This window comes from Ambystoma mexicanum, chromosome 6p (genome assembly GCF_040938575.1).
Source record: "Ambystoma mexicanum isolate Mex_15411 chromosome 6p, UKY_AmexF1_1, whole genome shotgun sequence".
Classification (NCBI taxonomy): domain Eukaryota; kingdom Metazoa; phylum Chordata; class Amphibia; order Caudata; family Ambystomatidae; genus Ambystoma; species Ambystoma mexicanum.
The window spans coordinates 79,226,844-79,251,417 of record NC_090935.1 but is presented as its reverse complement, the minus strand read 5'-3'; the positions used below and the strand labels follow the sequence as shown (position 1 = coordinate 79,251,417).

At 42.9% G+C, this 24,574-nt stretch overlaps 1 pseudogene; it reads right to left on the bottom strand.

The window, feature by feature from the left end:
• Positions 1-17,523: 17,523 nt before the first annotated feature.
• LOC138510679 (vomeronasal type-2 receptor 26-like) overlaps positions 17,524-24,574 on the bottom strand; it is an 84,094-nt pseudogene continuing 77,043 nt past the window's right edge.

Genomic DNA, 24,574 nt, shown 5'->3' with positions numbered 1-24,574 from the left:
AGCCTTAAGCCCTACAGACCTCAATAGAGGCATAACGCATCATCTTTATTCTTCCTCATGTTGAGAGAAAATACTGTAGCTTAATCAGCACGGGTATTGGGTGGAGCAATTGAGGTCGGGAATCAAAACCTAAGGAAAGGACTGAGTTGTCCTGAAACCAACTAAGGTAAAGGGTGACAGAATTTTTAACTAAAAGACGAATGATAACACCAGAGAGATGGTTAGAGAGGAAGGTACAACCCCATATGGGTCTGTTTACAACCACTTCCACACTCTTTTCTTTAAAGTACTTAATAAATAAAGAATATATAATATATGAAATATATATAAAATATCCAAAGAAGAGGGGTTACGCCCTCACAGGGGACCGAATCCCCGGCCCTTATATAAGCTGATACTCACTGAGTTATCTGGGCCACTGACAATTCTGAAAAACGCAAATGTGTTCCAGTCAACACTTAAACATATTGTTTATCAAAGCGTACACTGAGCAAGTGCACCTCAACTGCTCACCCCAGCAGGGTGAGGCAACCAATAGTACACGAGGGAGCACCTCGCAGTAGGAACAAGGCGAAGCCTGAAACCGAGCAGGTTACTGCACGCCTACAAGACCAAACAATGGCGTCAGCCATATGCAGCACCTAAACAAAGCTGCCGACCTTAAGGAAGGAATACACTGAGCAAGTGCACCTCCAACTGCTCGCCCGAGCAGGGCGTGATAATCAGCAGTACACGAGGGGGTAACCTCGCAGTAGAACTCAGGCAGAGCCTGAAACCGAGCAGGTTATGGTGCATGCCAGTTAAGGTAATTACCCAAGTTGCCGACTTTAAGGGAGGAAACACTGAGCAAGTGTACCTCAACTGCTCACCCTAGCAGGGTGTGGACACAGCCGTATACGAGGGGACCCCTCAATGAAACCCCAGGCAACCTTGCCACCGAGCAGGTGACTGCACCTTTCCAGGAAAGATAACCCAAACAAAAGAAAACTGTCAAGTTGAAGGTAGGATACACTGAGCAAGTGCACCTCCAACTCCTCGCCAGAGCAGGGTGTGATAATCAGCAGTACACGAGGGGGTAACCTCGCAATAGAATCAGGCTGAACCTGAAACCGAACAGGTTATGGCACCTACAGTGAAGGAAAAGCACATAACTTAAGAAATAAGTAAATGAATAAATAAACAAAGAAAATAAAATAAAACTGCAGACTGGCAGTGCATCGGGCTCTTGCGCTGGATGGTCAGACTTTGACCTAACAAACCCACAGTCTATCAGTATACATTCTTTCTTTCCAGCACTAAAGGTAAGGAAATGTATTGTGTCACCAGGGATACAAAATTACAAACATTTAACAAAACCACATTTTTAATATTAAAATGTTTGTGCTATAATCTTTCTGAAGAAGTCATGAACCAACCAAATGCCCATTAGGAAATCCCTGCTCAACTGAGCAAAAAAGGTGACAATCAAATACCTCCACTGTAAAATACAATCATTTAAAATATAATAATTAAAATATCTAATCTTAAAATATACAAATAAACATGCGCTGGTTTGCCGCGAACCCAGGTCTTCCTGCATGGGAGACCTGCAGCTCTATATTTGAGCTAACTTGGCTCAGTACTGAAACAGAGGCTTTTGTTACAAACATAAGCCACAGGGGCAGGCCGAACCCAAAGCCTGCAGCACCTGGAATCCCCAGGTGACCATAAATCTGTCAAGGGGCACGAATTCAAACAAGAGCCCCGTACACGCCGGGTGTCAAAGCAACAGCTTCTTTCTGACCGGCGCGCAACAGGAGCCTAAAGGGTGTCACGCCCAATAAACCATTACACCTGGAATTCACAGGCGAAATGAAGAGGGAACAGTGTAAACAACACTGCTCTCGTGCACGCCGGGAGCGAGTTGATTAATGCACTAGAAACACCTGAGTTTACAAGCGCGAGAAATGTTTAAAGAAGAAATAAATTAGAGAGCTCCCTCAAACTCACAACCTCATGGACTGTAGTCCGAAATTCAACCATTGCACCACTGCTTCAGCTGAAACATGATGTATAAGCATAATACATATTTTCTTTTTGAAAGACACCAAAATGAAAACAACGGCTGCACGCGGCTATCCAGATACAATGTATCAAATACACTAATTCCTTTATAATAAAAGGTAATTAACACATATTTACCATATATGCCATATTCAAACTAATAAAGCCTACTACTGACAAACAATGTAAGACACAACTGAAAGGGGTGACTTAGCTCTGTGGTGTCAGCAGCAAAGAAAGAGGGGTTGGGGTTAGAGTAATGGACATATATAGAGGAGGGTCCCTGCTCATTGGTCCCCTGCAGGGTATGACATATCCTCCATGATGGTTTGGGGAGTTCCCCATGCATTGACATTGAACTTTATCTAGTTCTGTTGTTGAAACTTTTTTGTTTGTAAAAGTTTTTTCTTTGCTGCTGTGGTTTCAGAGTAAAGATTGATATGCATAATATGAGCCTCCTGTCTTGTCATAGAATTAGGAGGCATTCTGTGTATAAAGTCAAAGTGATGCTTACAGTAGAAACATGGTTGTATTGATGATGTTAAATTATTTATAGGATTTGATGGATAACTGACGGTTACCTTATGGTTAGGTTGGGCCGTTGTCTTGTGTTGTTCGCGATATGTTGTGGCCCCAATATATAAAAAAGAAAAAAAGAAAATGTGTGTCATCCAAGTATAACTCGTGTACAGAAGTTTATGTTTGCAGTGGGGGTTATAGTATTGCCATAGGTAACAGGTACGCTCTAATAGGAGGTACAAGTGAAACAATGAATAGATATGCTCTAATAGGAGGTGCAAAAGAAACAACCAATAGGTACGCTCACACATGAGGTACACATGGTAAAGAAAAAGAAGATATGCATTTTCCGGAGTAAGATAAAGAAATCTGTTGAATAAATTTATGGCATGGGCAATTGAGGTCAAGGTGAAAGGCACCAAACGGAAAAGCCTGATATTTAAAAGTTAATATTACTGAGTGATCCTGAATTTTTTTTTCAGGAGATAGAGGTTAATGGCTAGCGAAAAAGTCAAATTATAAATTGTGCACGGAAATGTAAAACCTGCAGGTTGTATTTAAGGTAGTTATGTTTTCTCCAAGTTATGTTTTCTCTAATTTTGATATAGTTCAACAATGTTTTCAGTGCTACTAGGAGCACAATTCATTTTAAATGTTGTTTCATTGTACGCAAATCTGATAGTGTTTGGTCAGTTTGATGCATGCATGAGTAAATGGGTTTAAGGATGTACGTGGCGCTGGTGGGTATGATTGTGCTCGCCTGTTGTGAGAGGCTGCTTCTGTGTGAATGCTGCCTTGTTCCACCGTGCCCTGTATAGGTATGTTAGCACCTAATGAATGTGGTGTGCAGCGTGCATGTGTCCAATTTTAGGTTTGGTTGGAGGTTGACATGCTATGTTTTTTTGGATTATATTCTGTGGGATGTGTGCCAGGGTGATAAGTGGGAACTGATTGTGCTGTATGAGTTCTGGTTGTGAGAGTGGAAGGAGTGTGATCAATGTATCCCTCCTGCAAAAATGGTCCTGGGCTTGGCAACGTCACTCTCCCGTATGTTAGTGTTTGGACCTCCGCGGACAAAAGTTTCTGTTTGGCTCTGCCTCACAGCATATGTTGCATTCGGGTCCGTTGTGATGCAATCTGTGTCCCCCCTTCCGTTTTCCCACCTGTATGGTTAATGATGTTCTCCTGATTGTTTGGTTTGTGCCAGAGTGTGGCAGGCTCTGTGTCTGGATTTGGCAGGTCCGGATGGAAGGTTGTTGTTGTGGCTGGAAGGCTTTTGGGTGTGAAAGGAAGATGTTGTGGTTTGTGTCTGAGTATGAAAGGGAGATGTTGTGATGTAGTGTGGTTTGTGTCAGGGTATGAAAGGGAGATGTTGTAATGTAGTCTTGTCATTTGATGTCACTGGCCTGGAGTGTTTGCTGTCAGAATGTTGATGCATGAATGCAGCTCAGGAGAATGTAGAGTGGATCTGTGAGTGAATGTTCTGAGAGTGTCAGTTGGGGGCCTGAGCTGGGATGTTAGGATGGCCGGTGGGTTGTCTCTTATGTATGTAAGTCCAATACCACTCCCTGTCCTGTACTTCATGTCAATGTACATAGTACAAAAGTAACTGGATTGTGTATATAATGTACATTATGTACAATAAAGCTTACTAGATCAATGTGTGACTCCACAGCAGGTCTGTGTGTGAGTGCCAGCATGAATGATCACCAAACAGACTTTATAACACCTTCTGACTTGTCAAATGAAATCTATTTTGTGTTAGGTCCCTATCTGACTCATAAAATGCAAGACAGCTGAAAGGAGGACAATATCAGTTTCAAAATGGTGCTGGCTGCGTAGGAAAGTGAGGTGTTGTAAGGCTGCTTTATCCACCAGCATGGCAGCGTCCAGTGCGGACACAGTTTCTGGTGGAATGTTGGCACTCTAGTTCTATACTAGAACTCTGTGTCCTTAATACATATTTTGCACGCAATTTAACACGTCACCATTCATCACGTCATATGCAAAACACATGACAACGAACCCATCTATATAAACATTAGAAAACATGGCGTCAGACCCAGGTAATACGGAACACTTAGGCAGAACACTGCAACGCTAAATGACTTTAAAGGTAAGAAACTACAATAGCCGCTCATAGATTGCAGCACGGGAGCATAAATTCATGGAGACATCTGCCAGTTTCACCTTTAGAAATATTTTTGAAGGCTTGGTTAGCCTACGAGATATAGAATTGTTTGAGATAGTAGGAAACACATGCATGTATTAACAATATTTTTGGAGGCATGGGAAACTCACGAGATATGTAAGAGTTGGAGACAGTAGGAAACACAGCCATGTGTTCCACTACATCTCCATTATAGTATTAATTAACATTTAGAAACCTATAGAGCAACTTTAAATATAACTGTCCTTGTTTTTCGTAAATATACCCAGAACGATTACCAGACTATAAATAATGCCTGCCTCCCTTGTAAACCTCTTTACAGCAAGCAGCCATACTCCCAGAATGAGCCACTCATAAATGGTTGGTTTGGGTGAGTAGACTCGCAAGCTATAAGCATCTTGGAGGATCTATATCACTTTGTGTAGCAGAGCCACAATGAGCACATTTTGAAACCGACGTTTATTTTCCTAAAGAACAAATGATCAGAAAGGACAAGGCTTACTGTGGTATCGTGCTTGGTGTGAATGCAGGTGCTTGGGAATGCAGGAGAGAATGTTGGTGTGCCTGAGAGAATGTTTGGCTGTGAGTGCAGGAATGCCTGCGGTTAAGGTTCCATTGGGTGTCAGTTGGAGAGCGCTAGCCTGGTTGAAGGCACCCAGTGGTTCATGTTTACCATCCTAAGGAGACTTTGTGTAATAATGAATAAAGCTGTTTTATGGAACCTACACAAGATGTCTGAGGATCTTTGCATATTACACTGGCGACGAGTCAGTCTTTCAAGTAAAGAAAAAGATCCTGCACGGCAAACGTGAAGATTAAGGTGACCTATATGCTGTGGGGGGTGCAGAGAAGAAGGAAAGGAACCACTGCCCCCACAGAAGTAAGTCCCATCACCCAGGGCCAAGAAAATGGGGTGCTGCAGTCCAGGATATCCCATACAAGAAAGAGGGAGAGCTGCAGTACAGCTTGGCAACTGCAGAGCAAGGATTAGAGGGAGCTGTGGCCAGCGTAGAGAAGTGTCGTCTTCAGGACACAGAGACATTACCAGGGCAAGGAAAAAGCGGCACTTACTATACAATTGGTGACCCAAGAAGAGACCCAAGGCCAATGAATCGGGAGCTCTCCAAATCCAAACTCCAGGGAGAAGGTTAGAGCTGCTGTGTTCCCATAACCTACAGCGGATAATAAGAGGAAGGCTCGGAAGCGGTATACCCATACGAGATATTATTCCCAACAGAAATATCACACTACTTGTCCAAGAAACTCCCCATCACCATAGGCCAGCGCAACACCAGAAGCCATAAAATCACCAGGATGGAAACATCCAGGAACGCACAGTTCCAGTGGATACAATGTAAATGGGTCATATGGGTGTATATTACACCAGTGATTGGGGCAGAATTGGCAACGGGGGCTTCTGCTGGAACTGCAAGAAAGAACCTGGGTAGATCTGTATATGTGGTGGGGCTGTGAGTTAGTTAAGATATTTTGGGAAGTTGTTTGAGCTGAAAGGGAGAAGGGTCTAGGCAAGGGTAAAGCAGTGTCTCCTGGACCTTTCCCCCTGCAGAATAGGGAGGTCATGGATTTCCCCAGGAGGACCTAGTTTCAATAGTTGGCTAAGGGATGCCAGGAAATGGGTAAAGTCTGAGGTGGATGTGGTCATTACCCCTGATATACCTGGGGGGGGCAGTTGATGATTACATTGTCTGGCATGAAATGTGGGACCTGCTGCAGCCCCGCTCTGAGGTAAGACTTCCCTGAGCCAGATGTGCAGATACTGTCGGTCTCTTAGGTGCATGTTCCCGTCCCTCTGGCTTCAGTGCAGAAAGGGTTACTAGACGTGGAGAGGGTACCGAGCCAGATGTGTAGATGCTGAGGGTCTCTTAGGTACATGTTCCCATCCCTCTGACTGTGGAGTGGGGAAGGATTACTAGACGTGGAGAGGGTACAGAGCCAGACGTGAGATGCTGTGGATCTCTTTGGTACATGTCCCCATCCTTCTGGCTGCTGCACAGGGAAGGGTTACTAGACGTGGAGAGGGTACAGAGCCAGATGTGTAGATGCTGATGGTCTCTAAGGTACGTGTTCCTGTCCCTCTGGCTGTGAAGTGGGGAAGGATTACTAGACGTGGAGAGGGTACAGAGCCAGATGTGCAGATGCTGTGGATCTCTTTGGTACATGTTCCCATCCCTCTGGCTGCGGCACGGGGAAGGATTACTAGACGTGGAGAGGGTACAGAGCCAGACGTGCAGATGCTGTGGATCTCTTTGGTACATGTTCCCATCCCTCTGGCTGCTGCACAGGGAAGGATTACTAGACGTGGAGAGGGTACAGAGCCAGATGTGTAGATGCTGTGGGTCTCTTAGGTACATGTTCCCATCCCTCTGGCTGCGGCGCGGGGAAGGATTACTAGACGTGGATCGGGAACATTAATGGGGTGGATACTCTGGTTCACGATATGTGAATGTTAGTAGAAGGAAAAGACGGAACGATTGTAGATGGATCACGTAATGTGCAAGTAATATGGGAGAGAGGCTGATCTGGGAGGATACTATACAGATCCTTCACATGTCGAGGCACTCTTAATCGTATTGGATCACAAAGGCCCAAATAATCTTAAAATGTATAGGATTGGTTCCAGAGGAGTAAAGGGTTAGGATGGTAGGTGGGGTCATTCAAGGACATCGGGAAGGTGAAGTTACCTGAGCAAGTGAGCGTAGTTCCCCCTACTGCCACCGTTATCTGTGCACCCAAGCACTGTCATATTGGAATTGAACTGTGGCTGTTGTGGAATTTCTGATATGCAATTGTGTCTATTACTGCCATGTATTTTGTAAAACAAACCGAATTAAAAAAAAAAAAGATGCAGCCAAATATCCATTGTTCTTCATTGTGGAATAAACAAGGGAAGGGCCTGAAGAGTAAGTTTTGGCGGGCTCTTCATTAGATTATGGTTGTAGCTCAGGGTCAGCCTGGGTCTGTAGGACTCATAAGCTCAGGTTAAGACACAGGGAGCAATATCCATGTTGTTCTACATGCAGTTATACATTTCAGAAATTAAATTTTAAGGAGCACAATAAATTGGGTTGTTTAGTCTTTATAAGAAAACATTTTTAAAATGAGAAATTTTCGAAAAATGTTGTGAATTTGTTTTCTCACCATTCTTATGGAGCCTTTCTGAAAAGCGTAAAGCTACCTTCAGAGATGTTGGGGAAATTAAACAAGTTAGAGGGTTCTATGCTAGCACACAAAGTTTTGGGAAAATTCAAGCCAACCCAAACAGATAACATGCATAGAAGTTGCCAAAATCCACCTTGTTTTTTCCACCCTCATGTCAAGATGACAACTCAAGAGACACAAACTAATAGACTAGACTACAATGCAGAGAAGCCTTACACAGAGCAGGTGCAGGTGCTGGGAAAAAGTGAGACACATATTTCCTCACAGGATGAGATTGATAAAATTGAGTTAATCAAAGTAGCGAAGCTACATCATGGCAGACTTCTAGTATTGGAAAGTCTATTTATCAAAGATATTGTGGGAAATCGAGACATTAGTTGAGTCTATCAGGTTGAGTTGTCAGATGGTGGTAGATCATGCTGAGACACCTGATAGTCCTTCTGTCTTGACTGACATTTTGTAGCAACAAAAACGGGTTAAGAATGAGGAGGATATTGTTAATAGAGAAGAAAATAAGACAGAGAGTAATCAGGAATGGACATATTTTATGTCCAGGAAAGCTAAAAAACTGCAGTTAAGAGCAAAAGAAACAACGACAGAACCTACTTAAACGAAATGCTAGCACTTCACCATTTAAAACAGAAAACAAAAAGGGGCAGCAAAGTTGTAAAAATTACTTGAATACAAAAAGCAAAGAATCTAAAGCGGTTGTTATACACTTGCTACAAGAGACTGGTCTTGACTTAAATCAGTTAGATGCTGAATCCAGGCTCATCTACAGATGGATATGCAGGATATGCAGGACCCTCAGACTGAACCTAGTAATGCTCAGCACACGTTTGGAAAAAACAGCACACAAGACATAATCACCTCAAAAGGGGCAAAATGCAGTTAAACCTACAGCAGCTACTAAAGGAGGATCGTGTGCTAGTACCTCAGGTAGTGCCAACAGCCAAGGGAGTAATATGAAACAATCTAATTAGGCAGCTTTATATCAAGCAACTAAACATAAAAAACTTTTAGGAGAGATAGTTGTGATGGAGAGCATGCCCAAATGATAACCTTGTTAGGACCCCAAAAATAAACAGAAGTAAAACCACCATACATATGCTTAAAGCATAGCAATCCAAGCCAAGGAACTTCTTTAAACACTGATATGAATAGCATCAGTCACACAGATAAACCAGGTTTGATTGTAAATGTAGGGTACCAGTTTGTTTCAAACAAATGTGAAAACCACACTCAATCTGAGGTTACGATCCCAAATGGTGAGCAATCAGGAAGGTATTAAGGGTGGAAATGTAAATCAGCTTCATCCTGGTGCTGACATCATGAAGACACGCAACAACATCCCAAAAGAAATGCAAATGTTAATTGGGTGGAGTAGTGATGTCTCGATGCATGGAAATGTTAGAATCAACCGCACTTACTTGTTAAATATGTTTAAAAAATACCAACTCTGCGGAATTAAAATACACATGACATTGAATGGATAAAATTGCCTCTTATTAATAATAACAGGATGTTATGTAAAGTACAATCTCTCCTGATCACCAAAATGTTATGGGATCAAAGAGATAACTTTAATCTGTTGGTTTATGAACTACACTATTTTGAAAGTATGCGAGAATCAACCAGCTTCATTGAATTTCAGACACAGCAGTTGATATGTATTATGACCCCAGTGACCCAATTGGATGCAGATGCAGCCCTGACCCACAATTTGCTTAATCAGTTAACTTCGGTTGTTAATGCTATAAAGGGGCTGGCAGGTTTAGAACCACTTTTGAAAGATTTGAGTTCCCTCAACAGCAAGCAAAATCATGCATAACTCCCAGAGATTTCCATTCTTAGTTGGAATTGTTCTGGTTTTAACAATTTGCAGAAATGTTATAAAACAAACCCGGCATTTGCCAATTCCAGCATCATCTTAATACAAGAAACTATGGCTGTGAAACACATTCATTTGGATGGCTTTACTTCTTTTAGTTCTTTTAGTCACCCGGCTAGACGTGGGGAACTTGGATGACCCTCAGGAGGTCTATTGACCTTAGTGCACAATAGCTTAAAGATGTCAGCTAAATTTATTTTTTCGTCCAATAAACTACTTGTTATTGAAGTAATATCAAATCAAAGCCAAATATTGATTATTAACTTGTACTGTAATCCTAAACTGAGGTCGCAGTTCAGTATACTAACGGAATTAGATGCGATCTTACAGAAAGCTTTACTTCGTAATGAAGAATATGCGGTAATTGTTGGTGGAGATTTCAGTTCTATCCTGACGGATTTCTCACCATACAAATTGGCGCATTCGAAAAAGCAGGTATACAACGACCTGGCGTATGAAAGAGGGTATTGTTGGATGAAGTTTCTGGGAAACCGGAATATCCATATCGTTTCTCATGCAAAGGACCAATGTGATTTTACATGGATAAGAGGGAACTCACGTTCTTTGATTGACTATATCTTGGTATCAGAAAATCTATTCAAAATATGTAGACCTATTGTGGTAAGCAATATGGGATTTAGTGATCGTATGATGCTGAAGCTCAGCTTGGATGTTCAAGTAGAAATGTTTACGAAATCAAGGCTGTTGACACTAATTAAGGTGGATAGATGTCCGATGTCAATTAGATGGAACCCAAATTGTGTAGAAATGTGTCATTTCTTGTGAATCGAGACATGTGGAGTAGAGGCATTAGTGCCACGTCTATTTGGACAAAACAGAATATTATAGCTTATAACATCAATAAGCCTGATAATACCCTATTTAACAACACAAAAAAATATATTTAAGCTTGCTGTAGATATGCGAATAAAAAGGTGAAGAGGGCAAATCGATTGGCAGATAATAAAAAAATGATTGGGCTTTTATGCAAGCATAAGACTAAAGATGTTTGGGCCATACTTCGCTCTCATGGAAAAATGGACGATACCCAATTTGATTCATCAATTATGGGTGAGGAGTGGAGTACATATATTAGAGCGAGACATGCTCTACCGATAGGATATCTCCCTGTTGATATTAATTCTCTTGTCACAAAGATGTTTATGTTTATGTTTATGTTTAATCATTTGAATTGCGCACCGCGGTACCCGAAGGCTTAGGGGCGCTGACAGAACAAATAACACAAACATGCAAACAGAATTTATAGAAAACAAGAAATCCACCCGTAAGGCAGAACAACATCCATGATACACGTGCAAAAATAAACACAAAAAAGTACAAAAATGATCGTAGACCAAAATTAAAACTATGCCTAAAACAGAGATACGTGAAGGCGTAGAGGTAGCGCATACGTAACTGAGAAACCTCAGCTAATTAAATTACAACTAGAAGACCCTCTGATGATCCGTACTTTTGGGCCAAAAGGATCAAACCTAGTTTTGATCTGTTATTTGAAACCAGAATGATTACTCCCTCCTGGCTCACCGCAATTGTTCTACCTATTCACCCATGCCAATTGATGTCCCAGGTAACTATCACCCAATTTCATTGATTGATGTGCCTGCCAAGGTATTTTCAACTCTTTTATTAAGGAAACTGGAGAATTGGGTAGCAGACAACCATCTTCTTTCAAGATTCCAGGTGGGATTCAGGAAGGCGATGGGGACTTCTCTTAATGCCACGATCCTTTGCCATCTGTTAGACACTTCTCATCGTACTTGTTCAGGGGCTATCTACATGGCATTGTTAGACCTGTCCACAGCCTTTGATAGTGTTATTAGGGCTCAGCTATGGACTAAGTTGATTCAGTATGGAATACCAAAACATCTTGTGGGGCTAATAATGTTACTTCATAACAAGACGTCTTACAGGGTACGGATAAATCGAGCTGGCTTTATGACAGAGTCAATTGACACGGAATTATGAGTTAAGCAGAGCTGTCGATTGGCAGCTATACTCTATAACTTATATGTATGTGACATTAACAAGATATGGCAAAACTTGTGTATATTTCCAGTCAAGTTAGAAGAGGCCAGAATTAACTGGTTAGCATTTGCAGATTACATTATTTTGTTTGACCGTACGCCGTATGGCCTGCAAAGTAAATTGAATTTGTTTTTTGCATATGCTAAAATAAACAATCTTGCGACCAACCCCAGTAAATTGAATATAATAGTACTTGCAAACAGAAAGAAAGTTTGCAGATTTTCTTTGAAGATGGATGGAGCTACAATTCAACGTGTCCTGGCAGCTAGGTATCTGGGATACAATTTGCGTGACTCAAGCTCCTTGGCTATATAGAGCAGTACGCTAAAGATAAAAGTAATTCACCTCATTTCACAAATGAAAATTATATATCACAGGTACTCAAAATTCTCACTATTACCTACCATTGAGTTTTATACTTTAAAGGTTAAACCAATCATTTTGTATGGACTGGGTCTCTGTATACTTAACTTAACAAAAGCCCTTAACAAGCTACAAGGAAGGATATGGAAAGCGGTTTTGGGATTTCAGAAATCACTGCCTAATTCATTGATCCTTCATGAACTGGGACTGCACTCCCCTGCTGCTTAATTTCTATTGGAGAATGCAGACGAATTATGGTAAAATGTGGTATCCTCCACCAAATTCGTTCTATGAGGATTTTGGTAATATGGTGATGAATGCCGACCCCGTTTCGATTTAGCGATATGCTAAGAAGATGGAAGCGATGTTACAGCTAATAGCTATGGAGCAAAAAGAATTGTATGAGCGCCCTGGTGTGGTAAAAATCCATTTTTGTTCAGTTAGATTGGACACATTTCATTGATCTAAACGCTAAGTACAAATCTTATATTGATCAGTCGTGCTTCACTCACAAACAACATCCACGGCTTCAATACCTGGTAATCTTTCCTTGTGATAAAGCAAGGAGTCTGTACTAGAAATTGAAGCTTAATCTCTTCCATACAAATGAAAAGATGAAATATTGGGTTAAGAACAAAAAAGTGATGGACAATGTTGGCTGTAGATTTTGTGGAGAAAATGAAAGTTATGAGACATTGACACATCTGGTGATATATTGCTGGTATTTTGAAAATTACCAGATAGTCCATTTGGGGAAGTATTTTGATGTAGATCTGGTATTCTCACGAGATCTCTTGTCGACAACAATGTATGTGGGGCATAAGAAAGTCGCTGGTACTGGCACTAACACATTTCTTAACAATAATTCATGTTCATTTAACCGAAATGGAACAAGGTGTGTCTGAGTAGCATCAATAATTATTGTTATACAGGAATAATGTGTGAATTTGTAATAATTGATCTTAATCATGAGTTCTTTTTAATCAGTTTTATTTGTATGTATAGTTTATGTTTTGTGTGTTATTAGGAAATGAAAATAAGTTTTTGTTGTTGTGTTGCTTTGTATTTATCGTACTTATGTTTTAATATTTGTAAAGGTGCTTGGAGCCAAATACAAAGGTATTTCTAACAACAAGTACCCATAAGAAAATAATAAACTATTAAAGAAACAAGGAAAATAATAATGATAAAGTTAGGATTGAGAAAGAAAGTTTTTCAGAGCAGTGCAAAAAGCGGAATAAGTGTCAATAGAGTGAAGAGAAAGAGGAAGAGAATTCCAGAGAAAGAGAGCGATCCTTCTGCTCCGGCTAACTATAGTCCGATCTCTCTCACTCCTTTTCTGGGCAAACTCTTGGAAACGCTGGCCATCACCCATCTTAATGTACATACTGAATCTGTTGGTAGCCTCAATGAACACCAGTCTGCCTTAAGAGCTGAACATGAAAACAAGAATTGATTACCTCTCTCTACACAGGCCTGGAAGTTAGAGATGGGGGGTGTAAGCACATAATTTAACATACAAATCACGTGATAGGCACTCACTAGTGAGATATTGTTGGATCACAAGAACATAGCACAAATGAGTTAGAACAAAATTAAGCTTTTTAATGGTTGTACAAAACTTAAAAAGACAGTGCTAAACAAAGACTGAACAGTTGAATACATAAATATTACAGCCAAACAGAAGGCTAAAACATAGATTCAAAGAATCAAACAACAGGGGTATGGGTCACTGAATGAACAATGCTTCGCAAATTTAATTCATCAGACTACTATCATTAGTGGTCTTTTAGGAGATAGTCGACATGTTTCAGTCATATAGTAAATTATACACTATCTCTGGTGTCTTTTAGAGAATTGCTTTCACAATTTGGGAGTTTACCTTTTTCTTGTGATACCTGGCTTAAGAGCTATCAGAAGCACAGAAACTGCTCTCCTGAACACCTGTGAAGACTTGCACTCCAATGTTAACTCTAATCTCCCTTCTGTTCTCATTCTCCTCCATCTATCCTCTGCTTTTGGCATGGTGAACCATGCCATCCTGCTCAATCGTCTCTGTTACAAACTTGGTATTACTGATCAGGTCCTGGCCTGGCTGATCTCTTTTCTCACTGACCATACCTCTCAGCTCCAACTGGGGTCTTTCCTCACTTCTAAGTCTTTCTCTAGTTGTGGTGTTCCAGAGGGGTCTCACCTCTATCCCTGGGTCTTTAACCACTACCTGGCACCACTTGCCCACCGCATCGCTACTTTCTGCTCCAATTTTCAATATGCAGACGACGGCTCTCTTTCAAGCTCCCCTCAGCCACCTGTGCTTCTTCTCTCAAACCAGAATGTCTGCCCTCAATTCGGGAATGGTGTGCCCCCAATGATCTCTGCCTTAATGCCAGTTAGACTGACATCCTCCTCATTGGGACACCTGCACCCTCCTTTCCTCTCTCTCTCCAAGGCTGCCCACTCTGGTCCCTCTTCCTGCTCCTTCCTGTGAGAACCTTGGTGTCATCTTTGACTCCACCATCTCCTTCTCTCCTCACATCTCTGACATCTCAAGCAGTCTATACTGTACTATCCGCTGCACTTCCTCAGAGGTATTCTTCCTTTCTCACTTTCCCCCAGAAGCTCACTGTCTCCAGACTCTGGTTCTCTATAGGCTGGACTGTTGCAATAGCCGCTTTCCAAATCTTCCTGCCTCTACTCTTTGACCTGTATAACTTATCCAGAACAGAACTGCGAGACTTGTCCTTGGCCTCAAGCCCAGGAATCGTATCTCTTCATCTCTGAAATCTTTTTACTGGCTCTCCGTGGCTGCAAGGATCAACTTCAAGACCCTCTGCATCATCCACAAGTCTTTCTGGGGCCTTGGATGGCTTCACCTCCAACTTTCTCTTCTAAAACATCTTCATTCTCAAGCTCTCCGCTAATCCACCTCCAACTCTCTGAGGGTCAAACGCTTCTCCAAGCAGAGAGTTGGGGACAAATCTATCTCTTCAGGCCTCCCTCTGGAACAGCCTCCCTGCCTCTCTCCCTGAGCAGAACCACTCCCGTTTCGGAAGCACCTCAAGACCTTACTTTTCGTTTCCGCTTTCTCTCCTTCTCGCACCTTCTGATGCACCTGACTGCTCGACGCACTGGTCACCTAGTCACCCTCTGAATTCGGGCCCAGGCTCCTGCATGTCCAGTTGCCCTTACACTGCCCCCGGACTCCGCGGCACTCAAGGTTCTGTATCTGCAACCCTACAGTCCCTGCTCTCTGCACTTATGAGCCACCTGTTGGCTGCACTTGTGAGTTAATTGCACTTCTACCCCTCCCCCCGGCATTTCTCCCATTCCATCTTCCCTGCACGATCTGAATGACACAAGCCCTAGTAAAATCGTTATTTTGGCCTCCCTTGTTTCCCCCTCCTTGTCTTGTCACGCCTAGAAACACTTATCTACAGGCGTATTATAAATGCTGCATCTTATCATATCAAGCAGTGAAAAAGAACAAAAACGTGATTGCCCATAAGAAGGACGAGGAACAGGAAGACCAAAGAGTAGCACAGAACAGTAGAAAAACCTTGAAAGAATTAGTGAAGATATCAAACGTTTAGTGACACTGAATGTAAGAAAGTGTCAAACCTTATGGATGTTAAACAGATGAAATCGACAAGAAATAGAGAAATGGTTTGAAAAGGATAGATCATTATCGAGATAAAAATCACAATTGCGGGCAGAAAGAGAGATAGTTAGGTAAGAGGAGGGATAAATGACAAATGGAGGAGGGAGCAAAGAAGTGATAGTAGACGCTGGGAACAAGAGAACTTCAGTTTTAGAAGCATTAAGGACAACAAAATGATCAGCTATCCACGTTTGGCTAGCAGAGAGACAGGTAGACAGGTTTGAATGATTAATAGGAGTAAAAGAAGAAAATAACAGGAAAAATGCCATATCATCAGCATAAAAGTGATGAGATAACCCAAAGGAGGAAATAATAGATGCGAGAGAAAAAAGAAAAGGACTGAGAACAGAACCCTGTGGGACACCGTGAGAAAGTGTAGAGGCATCAGAACAAGTGCAAGCCCAAGAAACTGAATATGTACGCTTAGAAAGAAAAGACTGAAACCAAGATAATACAGAACCAGACAAACCAAAGAAGAAAGAGACTGGGGAAGTAACTTATGATCCACTGTGTCAAAGGCAGCAAAGAGATCTAAAATAATAAGGATAGAAGAATGTTTTGTTACAGTCCAGAAGCAGGGTCTGCACAGGGAAGCCCACCTTTCAAGATCACACACTTGGAAGGAAACGTTACCTCCAACCACCTCAACCACCTCTATCTGTTTCTCTCCAATCACCTTCTCCTCTACAGTAAACATACCAACGTTCTGGTACATTATCCCAACTCCCTCATTCATGGCTTCTTTTGGTGGTCTTTTTTTGTTTTTCTGACAACTCACATTTTCTAATAATAGAAGGGGTTTGCTGCGCCCTTCCTCCCCTGGTCTCTGGGTTTCCTTATTGTCATTTCAATGTGTTGTGTATCTCCAGATTTCCTATAGATGCCGGCCGACCGGCTGTCCTCTTAGGATCTATCAGAATCAATATGGCATGTCCCTCACCTGTTTGTGTTTTCTTTATCATGGGGTTCTAGGCTCATGGCTAATTTGCTCACAGTCGTTCATGAGACACTGCTCTGCTTTGCCTTTTTTTCAAGATTACACCCCAGCATGTGAGCTGCTAGATGAGGAATCATTAGGTCCAGGAGATGCGTGTGAATTTTGTCAAGCAATACTTGTGCAGTCACTGTCTCTACAGAATCTTTTCTGCAGCCACTTTATTACTGTAATTCTGAGCATTTCTGACTCTTGGCACTCAGTGCCCTCTGAGGCTCCAATATGTGAGATCCCGCCATTCTGCATAGTTCTCCAGGTTCTCTGTACGGAGAGAGCATCACTTCGGATGAGGCGTTCCGAGGTTTCCTTCTGTAGGAATTTGGGGAGTCTGGGTGGACTCTGGGGGATCCCCAATATACCACCACCAGGGGTTGCATCACCAAGTGGATGGCTACTTGAGACCCCATATCTCCCCCTCCACTCCCCGAGCCCCATAAATGTGACTCCATCAAAACATACTGTTATTATATTTTATTGAAAGTCATTGATTTTACATTCTTTATGAAATGCAATATAATATTTGATACAATTCTCAATAATAATCCTCTACAATCTTTGCAATTTCTTGTGGTATGTGATAGTTCAGATTGTTCTGTAAAATAGATTAATGCATATCTTGTGTTGAAAAGGAAAGACAAAATACATTCTAGCACAATATGCTACAGTGACTGCAAATTACTCCTTAAGGCAAAAGTTTCTTTGGTGTTTAGATCTGGCCTGAACAAAATAATATAACATTTGGGAATGAATATACAGCCCAGCAGCCCAGCACTAGATGCCAAGATGGCAAAGACCTCCACAGCCACCATGTACCTTCCCTTGGTGCTCAAGTAAGCTGGGATGAAGGAGATCCAGACGCGGCAGAACACCAGCATGCTGAATGTGATTAGCTGGGCCTCATTGAACCGATCTGGGAGGTTCCGAGCTAGACATGCCACTGTAAAGATGGCAAAGGCCAACAGCCCCATATAACCAATCAAAGTATAGAAGGCAGTGGTAGATCACACATCACAGTGCAAGACCATTTTCCCAGTTTCCGAGAGCATGTCAGTGTGTGGGTGAGGGGGAGAGGTGAGCAGCCAAGAGAGACAAATGGCCACTTCTCCCAGAGTGCACAGGAGGACCATAGACCCAGATACCCGGGATCCCAGCCACCAGCTTAATCTGCCCCCAGGCCTGGTGGCATTAAAGGCAATGACAACAATGAGGGTTTTTGATAATACACAAGACACTGCAACAGTAAAGATAATCCCAAGTGCAGCTTGTTGGATCAGGCAGGTTGATTCTGCTGGGTGTCCGATGTACAAGAGGGAGCAGAGGAAAGCCAACATTAGGGAGATTAGAAGTGTGTAGCTGAGATCCCGGTTATTGGCCTTCACCATCGGTGTGTCCTGGTGCTGGACAAAGATTCCCAGCACTCCTGCTGTGGTTATTGAGAGGAACACAGCTATGGGAGCTAAACTCATACCAAGGCCATCGTTGTATGAGAGGAAAACTATGACCTTGTTTATACAGCCGTCTTTTTTGTCATTGGGCCACTGGTCATCGGGACACTTCAAACAATTTTCCATGTCTGCAAATAAAAATCATTATATAATGAACTATATTAAACAGTTTATAAATCAAAACTAAATTACAAGATTCTAAAAAGTGCTTCATGTATTAAAATGCATTGACTATTGAAACAAAATTAAAACAGTCATATAAGCAATGATTTCCTTTGCTTAAATGATTAAACATTTTGACAATCTAAAGTAACTCATAATGAATTCATGTGGACGGACAGTAGAATTGGAGTAACATTTGCACATAAGTATCTTGTGCTACAGTTTTATATTTGGAATTTGCCAGTGGACTGGTAGCAGTGAAAGCTGGCTTAGTACTTGATTTTTTTATGTGAAAAGACACCCTTCATTGCCACAGTATCAAGACCCCACTCTGCAGCAGTTTGCCTATTCTTGAAAGTAATTATAACTGAAGAAAAACTCAATTATTTATTTTTATTTAGTTTGTTGTGTAATTGTAAGGCTCTCGTAGATCAAGAAATTGTGCTTCAAAGCAAATTGTGTTTTTGTGATCTATCTCATACAAGACAAGCTGTCCCGTGCCATTCTGGAGTCCCGTCCCGTGACTTCTTTTCCTTGCGTTTCCATACTTGCAGTCCTGGATTATTAATCTAGGACTACAAGTCCCAGAATGTAAAGAGAAATAGGTGACTGGACGACATATCCCAAATGGAAGGGGGCATGTTGGCAAGCTTGCTACTGTGAAACAAGTTGCCCCCTCTGACATCACCCATTGCTGAGATACTTCAAACAGCAGTGCTAATATTGGGACAATGGGACTGTTTTTATGAATGGTAAATAAGTCTACTCGGGTAAGAATGAGACCATTGTGTATTGACAACTGAGTTCCAAAATAATGAATCTCTATCAGAAGGAATGCCAGGTAGAAATCGCTGCAGCCTCTGTTCATTGGCAGAGGTGATTTCGCACCAGTCAGAGTAGGCATAGGCATCTTTCCAGTGTACTCCTCTCACCTATGGTAATTGTGGTGAAGTAGCAAAAGCACACAGGGATGTGGGCCTTTAGAAAACCAAATCATATTTGTAGAACTTTGAATGAATGGAATGTTCAAACGTACCCATAATAGTACCTAATCTGCAAGTACAGAAAATACACATATCAGGGAAGATGTAACACCCTACCTTAGGCTTCAGCAGGAGTCTTGTGAATAGCACACCACCCCCTGCACATCCTGACTAATACTAAGAGTGCTGGTGTTCAATAGAGGGGATGGGGTGCTTGTCTTGGAACCCTGAAGCCTCTAGGTATTTCCCTTGGGACTGTGGCTTGCACCCTGAAATCAGAATGGAGAGTCCTAAGTCTTTCAAAGGTTTTGAATAAGATCACATTTATGTTTGTTATCCCTTTATTGAATCCCTGGTCATCTTAAGCACCACCAAATGCATTCAATCTAGAAACTGCCAGACACTGGTGGATCGCAATGGCTCCCTTCTAGTGCATAGACCGACAGATTCACCATTGATTGTGAACCCTCCCTCAAAACACACATGGACAAAAAGAAAGAAACAGCATGCTACCAGCAGGTGCTTCAACCACTGATCTGAAGAAATGCAACCTCTTTTCTCCAACTCTAAGCTAACTAAACTGGCTACCTCTCCAAGCTTGCATCACCTTCAAGACTGCCTGCATCACGTAAAAAGATTGAATTTCCGGATCAACCATCAGACTTAGCTGAAAATACCACATCTCAGTGCAACTCCAGGAGGCAAGCTATCACTAGCAGGGAATCCCAGATGAGCAAGAAGGAGATGATCAGAAAACAAGCCTTCTCCAAATACACTCACACACTCTGGACCAACCTTATTGCTAAAACCAGGTGCACACCCTATCCTCTGTGATTCAGGAAAGATCTGAAGGCCCTGCTCTACAAGGAATGCTTCAAGGACCAATGAGGACCATAGACTAACAAGAGCCCCCCCTCTATTCTACTGCTCTTATTGTACAACTCTCCGTTTAATTCTATGTAGGTTTCCGCTATAGAAATCACCTACATCCATGTACACATACATTCAACACTGTCCATGCCTGTACCGGAAACCCATCAAACTGGCACATGATGTACTTCAAAACAGATTTAATTGTATGCACAAAATGCACAAGACTGGTGGTGCCTTCCGTTTCACCCTAAAATTTCAAAAATAAAAGCATCTATGGTACAAGTGTTCGAATTTTGGCTGTACTAAAATTATGTACAACCGTAAATTCTGAACAATTATACCACACTCTCTTCCTATTTGGTGCTTGTCTACTCTGGTCTCATCTCTTAATTTGCTACCTCCATTCCGAGCTTGTTAACCCGCCTTTTACCCTTCTTTTCTCGTGCATCGCCTTCTATATTACGATCGCCTGCATTCTTCTACCGTAACTCGTAAATGTTACCTCTACATTACTGAGGACTGTTGTTAATACATGCATTTCTTCTACTCATTATGTTTCATGTCCACTCTAAACGCAATTACTCGTTCACTATTGCCATTTTCAATATGCATTTATATATTTTAATCGCGCTGATTAGTTACCTCTGCCTTTTTGCAAGCTCGCATATGAATGCACGCATAATTTATTCAGTTTTGTTTTTCTTATGAAGTCGCAAATTATTCTGTTTCCTGCATATGCATAGCAATGGCTATTTTTAAACTATTTGTTTTCACTAACCTTAACTTATGCTAGTCTGACCTGATTTGTGTGGATCGCATGCTTGCCCTGATCAGTTTATTTGCTCTTTTCTATAAAGTTTTCATACCAATGCTCCGTCTTGCGTGATTTCATAATCAGGAAGTTCACTCTTGTTAGCACTCTGCTTTTTACAAGTACGTTTTTCTTTCTATATATCACATATGCAAACGCAATGTACGCCACATGTATGATGTATGACAATGCTTAATGATTCCCTTATCTTATTTAAGCTGTTCGACATTTTTGTATTTTTGGGAAAAACATCTTTGTTTATTTCCATCGAAATGTTTGACGTTTTGGTAATATAACGTGGGTGGTGTAATAGTGCACTCAAACATATTATTGTCCCGAGCGTTTGGGCATGTGGTTTTAAGCAAACTGTGATTGATTGTAAAAACATTTCCTTGGCACCTTACCTTAGTTTTCCTCACTTTTACTCATGCAAAATCAACGAGCGGGCGGGGCCATCTTGTGCTAATCTTGTCCGTTGATACATCGGCCTAAGTTCAATAGCCCTCGCGGCACTAAATCATATCACCCGCCCCTGCTGAAGCTGACATCACTAGACACGTACGCCCCATTTCACAATGCGAATGCACGTCTCATGTCAACGTTCTCTGTGCGCCAGCTAATGACGTGTCTCCATGGAAATGGCAGGATGTCTCTTTCCTCAATAAGTATAAACAGACCGCTTCCCACCAGACAACATCATAGTTGCTTTTTCAATTGCTTCACTGTCTTTTTTGTATATCCTGTGACTCGTTTCTGCTGTGTTCAGCTATCTTCATTGCGCGTAGACTGTGCGAACAGATACTAGTATTAGCATTACTATCGATTTTGTCGTATAATGGCAACAATACAGCCCTGCCAGTACAATGGGGCATCAGACAACAGTTGGGAGGGTGAATCACCGGATCATGAGCCTGAGCCTAGTCGCATGGAAGACGTTTCCACATGGTGTACCTGCAAATGGTGCAAGGTCATGCCAAACGAGGAGGAGAACTGCTGCTGCAGAGAGAACTCTGGATGCTTGCCCAACTTTTCGGAAGAAGACAAACCACCACTATGCGTTACCGAAATGCATGACTTCAGGGCAGCCTGCCTCACAAGGTCCTTGTTGAGGATTATGAAGGTGCTTGTGATGCTGGAAATGCATCAGAGGGACAGGGCCTCCGTATCCTTGTCCTTTACTGCTTTTTATCTTGTGTTCTGTCGTGTTTTCCACGCAGGAATTCATGTGGGACTCCTGGCGGTGCAGCTCTCTTTCTTTTGGTTTGGTGAACGGACCCGTGGGATCCCCTTATGGCACCCATGGGTGGGGGTACAACCCTGTGCCCCTAGTGTATGTTTATGGGCACCTGTGGGTGGCCCACAGAGCAGGGTATGGGCTGGTGGCAGCTCCATGCTGAATTTGACAGGTGAGCGGAGTATCCTACATTTTGGGATACCCCGGCCCTGCCATTGGGATCAGTTGATTCCTGATGGAAAACAAGATGGCCCCGGTGGCCTCTAGCTTTCTATTAGCCATTACCTTGTTTTCCCAAAGTCCTGGGAAGGCCCGACTTTGTCCCTTCCCCCTGACTGGCTGTTGGATGGAAGTGCCATATATGGTGTTGTTGTGAAGGCCCAGTCAGACTAGCTGGAGCCTTCCCAGTGATGTATGTTGTGGGTACCTCCTGTGGGTGGGACCTGGGTGAATAGAATGTGTGACGAATATGCATTCTGTGTTGTGAGTGTCTAGTATCTGGTGGTTGACACAATGACTGAGACAACCCTGCCCGAAACCGGTATGAATGCAGCTTGGAGTGTTGAATGGCTCGGTACTTGTCCAAATACACACGACTTGTTGTGAGTGTCTGGAGAGAAGTGAATGGCCTGAATACCTTGTGTGCCTGATTGGCTGCCTGCCTGCATGAATGCCCGTGGTCGTGATTGGATGCTTGAGTGTGACCCAGCGGAATGAATGGGAGATCAACAGTATATCTGGGGACCTCTCACTGCTAGGAATCGTGTTCAGAAGCTGAAGTCCACTACGATGAGTAACTGGATTAACTGACGCTTGACCTTGAAGCCCTGCTGGACGAGAAGAATTGCTGTTGCTCTCCTTCACAATCTGAAAGCTGCTGTGCCTCCAAGGACTGACCCAGAGAGGACCTGGTAAGGCGCCCTCTTCCCGAGCTACGAGGGACCATCGTGCACAGCTGATCTTTGCCAATGCTCCCTGGGAGACAGACCTTCAACAGGCTGCCGACCCGATACGGGGACTGCTGGGGAACTCCAAGGAGAAGCACCCGAACTGTTGTCCGCCACTGTCGACGACCGCCGTCGCCGACCGGAGCCGCCGTGCTCCCGTTTGCCTAAGAAGTTCCATTGATCATCGGACGCTCTCGTCTGCATCGTCATCCGCTTGTCTCCCGCTGGAGAAGGCCCGACCGTCGACGCGCCGAGCAGCATCCACCGGTGGGTTTCCCGCCACCTACAGACCGCAGAGACGCCGACGACTCGATGCCCTTGCTGGGCCACAGTTCTTCATCATCTCTTTGCGGTCCAGAACTATTGTCACCGAGTTGCCCCGCACGCCTCTTCCTTGCAGGACGCCAATGCTCTGTCATCGACGAGCACCGCTAGGAACGAAGCTGCCACTTCCCTGCCATAGTTCACCCTGTTCACAATAGAACGTTCGACGACCCGTGACTCCTGCCTTAAACGGAGGGCACTCAAGAAGGGCCGTCGATTCCTCGACACCGAACGCCAAGTTCCCTGCCACCTCTCGATGATCCGTGGCTCCCGCCTGAAAGGGAGGCACTCAAGAAGGATCGGTCGGTGCATCGTCGGAGAACTCTACTCCACCAGGTATATTGGGGGGGTAAAACCTTAACAGGAAGAAGTAAGGCTATTGAACATCTGGACTGTGCTTGTGCTATATATCTTTATCTACAGGTTGCCCAGGTGGGGGGATCTCCACACAGAACTGTGCCTAGTGCTAGCGGTCAGTATTCTGTCTACTGTTTCAACCATCTTGCGTTCCTTCCTATCCCTATTGCTGGTTTACTCGTTATTAATCTGTGTGACATTTTAACCATACAGTTGATGCACTTTAATGAGATTTGATAACATTAGTGGTACCACTCTAGACGTGTATATATTTATCATTATTGACTTCCAAGTACAAAGTGCGTTATTGTGATCGTGTACATACCTTTGAATAGTAATTATATAAAGACTGTGTTTTCAGTAATACAGTGTGTTGACATTCCTTTGTGGGGGTTCGGGGACTACACTGTACTTAAGAACCAGCCCGCATCACCTCCTGAGAAGCTAGGCCTTGATTGCTCGTCCATTGCTACCCTATAGAGAATCTTGGCTGGGGTCCGCTGTGCCTGTCCTCTACCATATAGAGAGCGGAAGTACAGACACCCCCCACCGGTCTTTACACTGGTGGCAGCGA